Genomic DNA, 6863 nt, shown 5'->3' on the forward strand with positions numbered 1-6863 from the left:
TATATTATTTTATTATATTACTATATAGGTGATAATAGTGATACATATATGGAATTATTAATAGTAGTACACTATATAGGTATTAATAGCATATGTAGTACACTATATAGGTATTAATAGCAGTACACTATATAGGTATTAATAGCAGTACTATATAGGTATTAATAGCAGTACACTATATAGGTATTAATAGCAGTACACTATATAGGTATTAATAGCAGTACACTATATAGGTATTAATAGCAGTACACTATATAGGTATTAATAGTAGTACACTATATAGGTATTAATAGTAATACACTATATAGGTATTAATAGTAGTACACTATATAGGTATTAATAGTAGTACACTATATAGTATTAATAGTAGTACACTATATAGGTATTAATAGCAGTACACTATATAGGTATTAATAGTAGTACACTATATAGGTATTAATAGTAGTACACTATATAGGTATTAATAGTATGTAGTACACTATATAGGTATTAATAGCATGTAGTACACTATATAGGTATTAATAGCAGTACACTATATAGGTATTAATAGTAGTACACTATATAGGTTTTAATAGTAGTACACTATATAGGTATTAATAGCAGTACACTATATAGGTATTAATAGCAGTACACTATATAGGTATTAATAGTAGTACACTATATAGGTATTAATAGCAGTACACTATATAGGTATTAATAGCAGTACACTATATAGGTATTAATAGCATGTAGTACACTATATAGGTATTAATAGCATGTAGTACACTATATAGGTATTAATAGTAGTACACTATATAGGTATTAATAGCATGTAGTACACTATATAGGTATTAATAGCAGTACACTATATAGGTATTAATAGTAGTACACTATATAGGTATTAATAGCATGTAGTACACTATATAGGTATTAATAGTAGTACACTATATAGGTATTAATAGCATGTAGTACACTATATAGGTATTAATAGCAGTACACTATATAGGTATTAATAGTAGTACACTATATAGGTATTAATAGCATGTAGTACACTATATAGGTATTAATAGTAGTACACTATATAGGTATTAATAGCATGTAGTACACACTATATAGGTATTAATAGTATGTAGTACACTAAATATATATATATATATATATACAGTGCCTTGCGAATGTATTCGGCCCCCTTGAACTTTGCGACCTTTTTCCACATTTCAGGCTTCGAACATAAAGATATAAAACTGTATTTTTTTGTGAAGAATCAACAACAAGTGGGACACAATCATGAAGTGGAACGACATTTATTGGATATTTCAAACTTTTTTAACAAATCAAAAACTGAAAAATTTGGGCGTGCAAAATCATTCAGCCCCCTTAAGTTAATACTTTGTAGCGCCACCTTTTGCTGCGATTACAGCTGTAAGTCGCTTGGGGTATGTCTCTATCAGTTTTGCACATCGAGAGACTGACATTTTTTCCCATTCCTCCTTGCAAAACAGCTCGAGCTCAGTGAGGTTGGATGGAGAGCATTTGTGAACAGCAGTTTTCAGTTCTTTCCACAGATTCTCGATTGGATTCAGGTCTGGACTTTGACTTGGCCATTCTAACACCTGGATATGTTTATTTTTGAACCATTCCATTGTAGATTTTGCTTTATGTTTTGGATCATTGTCTTGTTGGAAGACAAATCTCCGTCCCAGTCTCAGGTCTTTTGCAGACTCCATCAGGGTTTCTTCCAGAATGGTCCTGTATTTGGCTCCATCCATCTTCCCATCAATTTTAACCATCTTCCCTGTCCCTGCTGAAGAAAAGCAGGCCCAAACCATGATGCTGCCACCACCATGGTTGACAGTGGGGATGGTGTGTTCAGGGTGATGAGCTGTGTTGCTTTTTACGCCAAACATAACGTTTTGCATTGTTGCCAAAAGTTCCATTTTGGTTTCATCCTGACCAGAGCACCTTCTTCCACATGTTTGGTGTGTCTCCCAGGTGGCTTGTGGCAAACTTTAAACGACACTTTTTATGGATATCTTTAAGAAATGGCTTTCTTCTTGCCACTCTTCCATAAAGGCCAGATTTGTGCAATATACGACTGATTGTTGTCCTATGGACAGAGTCTCCCACCTCAGCTGTAGATCTCTGCAGTTCATCCAGAGTGATCATGGGCCTCTTGGCTGCATCTCTGATCAGTCTTCTTGTATGAGCTGAAAGTTTAGAGGGACGGCCAGGTCTTGGTAGATTTGCAGTGGTCTGATACTCCTTCCATTTCAATATTATCGCTTGCACAGTGCTCCTTGGGATGTTTAAAGCTTGGGAAATCTTTTTGTATCCAAATCCGGCTAAACTTCTTCACAACAGTATCTCGGACCTGCCTGGTGTGTTCCTTGTTCTTCATGATGCTCTCTGCGCTTTTAACGGACCTCTGAGACTATCACAGTGCAGGTGCATTGATACGGAGACTTGAAATGTGGCAAAAGGTCGCAAAGTTCAAGGGGGCCGAATACTTTCGCAAGGCACTGTATATTATGCTACGTTAGCAGTCTTATCATCATGAGGACAACAACATAGAATGTATAATATAGATCCAGTCTTACCATCACGGAGGACAACATAGAATGTATAATATAGATCCAGTCTTACCATCATGGAGGACAACAACATAGAATGTGTAATATAGATCCAGTCTTACCATCATGGAGGACAACATAGAATGTGTAATATAGATCCAGTCTTACCATCACGGAGGACAACAGAATGTATAATATAGATCCAGTCTTATCATCATGAGGACAACATAGAATGTGTAATATAGATCCAGTCTTACTCAGCTCCTCTGACATCTCCATCTTCATGTTCTCCTTCTGGAAGTTCTGCATGGTCTGTTGCATCTTCTGAGGGTCCATCTTCTTATTGACAGCCTGCATAGTCTGAGACGGAGAGGAGAGGAGTCACATGGACTGGTTACACTTTACAAAAGGCAGGCAACACCCATTAAAATACAGCACACACAGAGACAGACAAGAGACACACAGAGACCAGAGACACAGACAGACAGGAGAGACAGACCAGAGACGCAGAGACAGAGACACAGACAGACAGGAGAGACAGACCAGAGACGCAGAGACAGAGACACAGACAGACAGGAGAGACAGACAGACTGACAGGACAGACAAAGGAGAGACAGACAGAACGCTGTTCAAGGTGTCTACACTAGGTACACCCCCCCCTGTGGGAAGAAGCAGCCCACTGACCCACACTAGGTACACCCCCCTGTGGGAAGAAGCAGCCCACTGACCCACACTAGGTACCCCCCCCGTGGGAAGAAGAAGCAGCCCACTGATCCACACGTACTTTGGTAGTGGTCGCCATGGCCCTGCCATCTTCATCTGAGAGTTCATGAGTTTGGTCTGAGAGGACATGGAGGTGACCTTTGAACCGACGGCGTAGCTTCTGTTCTTCTGTCTCCTCAGCTGAACCAGCTGTTTGGCCAGGATGGTACACGCCTCCTTGTTCCCCGTCTTCGCCATCTTCTTAATCTCCATCTCCTGGGAGACAACGGGACATTCGGGAAAGTATTCAGACCCCTTGGACTTTTCCCATATTTTGTTACAGCATTCTAAAATTATTTAAATCGTCTCCCCCCCCCCCTCATCAATCTACCACACAATAGCCCATAATGACATCACAATAGCCCATAATGACATCACAATAGCCCATAATGACATCACAATAGCCCATAATGACATCACAATAGCCCATAATGACATCACAATAGCCCATAATGACATCACAATAGCCCATAATGGCATCACAATACCCCATAATGACAAAGCAAAACAGGTTTTTAGAAATGCACTGGGAACCTGGTACCATCCCTACGGTGAAGCATTTTTATTTATTTAACCTTTATTTAACTAGGCAAGTCAGTTAAGAACAAATTGTTATTTTCAATGACGGTCCTAGGAACAGTGGGTTAACTGCCTTGTTCAGAGGCAGAACGACAGATTTGTTTTTACCTTGTCAGCTCAGGGATTTGATCTAGCAACCTTTCAGGTTACAAGTCCAACACTAACCACTAGGCTACCTGCCTCCTCTACACTCTAGCCGCTAGGCTACCTGCCTCCTCTACACTCTAGCCGCTAGGCTACCTGCCTCCTCTACACTCTAGCCGCTAGGCTACCTGCCTCCTCACTCTAGCCGCTAGGCTACCTGCCTCCTCTACACTCTAGCCGCTAGGCTACCTGCCTCCTCTACACTCTAGCCGCTAGGCTACCTGCCCCCTCTACACTCTAGCCGCTAGGCTACCTGCCTGCCTCCTCTACACTCTAGCCGCTAGGCTACCTGCCTCCTCTACACTCTAGCCGCTAGACTACCTGCCTCCTCTACACTCTAACCGCTAGGCTACCTGCCTCCTCTACACTCTAGCCGCTAGGCTACCTGCCTCCTCTACACTCTAGCCACTAGGCTACCTGCCTCCCACCAGCGTGGTGGGCACTGTATACAAAAGACAAAGCCAGAAACCAAGACAGTAATCTGGGGCTGACTAGCCTGGGTGACAGCCTGTTTTCGCCATCATACCAACTTCTTGTCACTCCATTGTTATGTTTGGCATGAAAGTAATGATGTCACAAACAGACTCAAGGTTTTCCACATGGACCCACAGAGCATCCGGAAAGAATTCAGACCCCTAGACTTTCTTTTCTTTTTTACACATTTTCTTACATTACAGCCTTATTCTTAAATAAACTTATGGGTTTTTTCTCATCAATCTACACACAATATCCCATAATGACAAAGCAAAAACAGGTTTAGATATTTTTTACAAATGTATTACAAATTTTAAAAAACAGAAACCTTATTGAGAGAAGTATTCAGACCCTTTGCTATGAGACTCGAAATTGAGCTCAGGTGCATCCTGTTTCCATTGATCATCCTTAAGGTGTTTCTACAACTTGATTGGAGTCCACCTGTGGTAAATTCAATATGATTGGACATGATTTGGAAAGGCTCACACCTGTCTATATAAGGTCCTACAGTTGACAGTGCATGTCAGAGCAAAAACCAAGCCATGAGGTTCAAGGAATCGTCCGTAGAGCTCCGAGACAGGATTGTGTCGAGGCACAGATCTGGGGAAGGGTACCAAAACATTTATGCAGAATTAAAGTTCCCCAAGAACACAGTGGCCTCCATCATTCTTAATTGGAAGAAGTTTGGAACCACCAAGACTCTTCCTAGAGCTGGTCGCCCGGCCAAACTGAGCAATCGGGAGAAGGGCCTTGGTCAGGAGGTGACCAAGAACCCGATGGTCACTCTGACAGAGCTCCAGAGTTCCTCTGTGGAGATGGGATAAATTTCCAGAAAGACAACCATCTCTGCAGCACTCCACCAATCAGGCCTTCATGGTAGAGTGGCCAGACGGAAGCCACTCCTCAGTAAAAGTCACATAACAGCCCGCTTGGAGTTTGCCAAAAAGGCACCTAAAGGACCAATATTGAACTCTTTGGCCTGAAAGCCAAGCGTCATGTCTGGAGGGAAACCAGGCACCACTCATCACCTGGCCAATACCATCCCTACAGTGAAGCATGGTGGTGGCAGCATCACGTCTGGAGGAAACCAGGCACCACTCATCACCTGGCCAATACCAGTGAAGCATGGTGGTGGCAGCATCACGCCTGAGGAAACCAGGCACCACTCATCACCTGGCCCATACCGTCCCTACAGTGAACATGGTGGTGGCAGCATCACATCTGGAGGAAACCAGGCACCACTCATCACCTGGCCAATACCGTCCTACAGTGAAGCATGGTGGTGCAGCATCACATCTGGAGGAAACCAGGCACCACTCATCACCTGGCCAATACCATCCCTACAGTGAAGCATGGTGGTGGCAGCATCACGTCTGGAGGAAACCAGGCACCACTCATCACCTGGCCCATACCGTCCCTACAGTGAAGCATGGTGGTGGCAGCATCACATCTGGAGGAAACCAGGCACCACTCATCACCTGGCCAATACCGTCCCTACAGTGAAGCATGGTGGTGGCAGCATCACATCTGGAAACCAGGCACCACTCATCACCTGGCCCATACCGTCCCTACAGTGAAGCATGGGGTGGCAGCATCACGTCTGGAGGAAACCAGGCACCACTCATCACCTGGCCAATACCATCCCTACAGTGAAGCATGGTGGTGGCAGCATCATGCGTCTGGAGGAAACCAGGCACCACTCATCACCTGGCCAATACCATCAGTACAGGAAGCATGGTGGTGAGTAAAGCATCAATCTGATGAAAAGGCACCACTCATCACCTGGCCCATACCGTCCCTACAGTGAAGCATGGTGGTGGCAGCATGTCTGGAGAAAACCAGGCACCACTCATCACCTGGACAATACCGCCCTACAGTGAAGCATGGTGGTGGCAGCATGTGTCTGGAGGAAACCAGACACCACTCATCACCTGGCCCATACCGTCCCTACAGTGAAGCATGGTGGTGGCAGCATCACGTCTGAGGAAACCAGGCACCACTTATCCATGACTCAGATACCGTCCCTCAGTATTCACTACTACAGAACAGACTGGACTTACTACACCCCCACCAGTTGTTTTTCCTGTTTCTCCAGGAAGATCTGTCTCTGGTGATCTGTCTCTGGGTTCCAGGCACCACTCATTTGGTCTGCATCCTTTAGTGAAGCATCTAGACACAACGGTGGGAGAGAAAACTACAAGATCAGTACTGGGAAACTTGTCAAACAGAGGAAAGTACTGAGAAATCTGAATACTGATGTAAAATGTGATATTTCAGTTATTTTTTGTCAAAACATATGTTTCCCATGTCAATGAAGCCCTTTGTGTGTGAGTGTGTGGAGACAGTGTGTGAGAT

At 43.5% G+C, this 6863-nt stretch overlaps 1 pseudogene; it reads right to left on the reverse strand.

Moving 5' to 3' along the window:
* Positions 1-2543: 2543 nt before the first annotated feature.
* Positions 2544-6634, reverse strand: LOC124030382 (annotated as a pseudogene).
* Positions 6635-6863: the final 229 nt, after the last annotated feature.

The sequence above is a fragment of the Oncorhynchus gorbuscha genome, unplaced genomic scaffold (assembly GCF_021184085.1).
Source record: "Oncorhynchus gorbuscha isolate QuinsamMale2020 ecotype Even-year unplaced genomic scaffold, OgorEven_v1.0 Un_scaffold_11053, whole genome shotgun sequence".
Classification (NCBI taxonomy): Eukaryota; Metazoa; Chordata; class Actinopteri; order Salmoniformes; family Salmonidae; genus Oncorhynchus; species Oncorhynchus gorbuscha.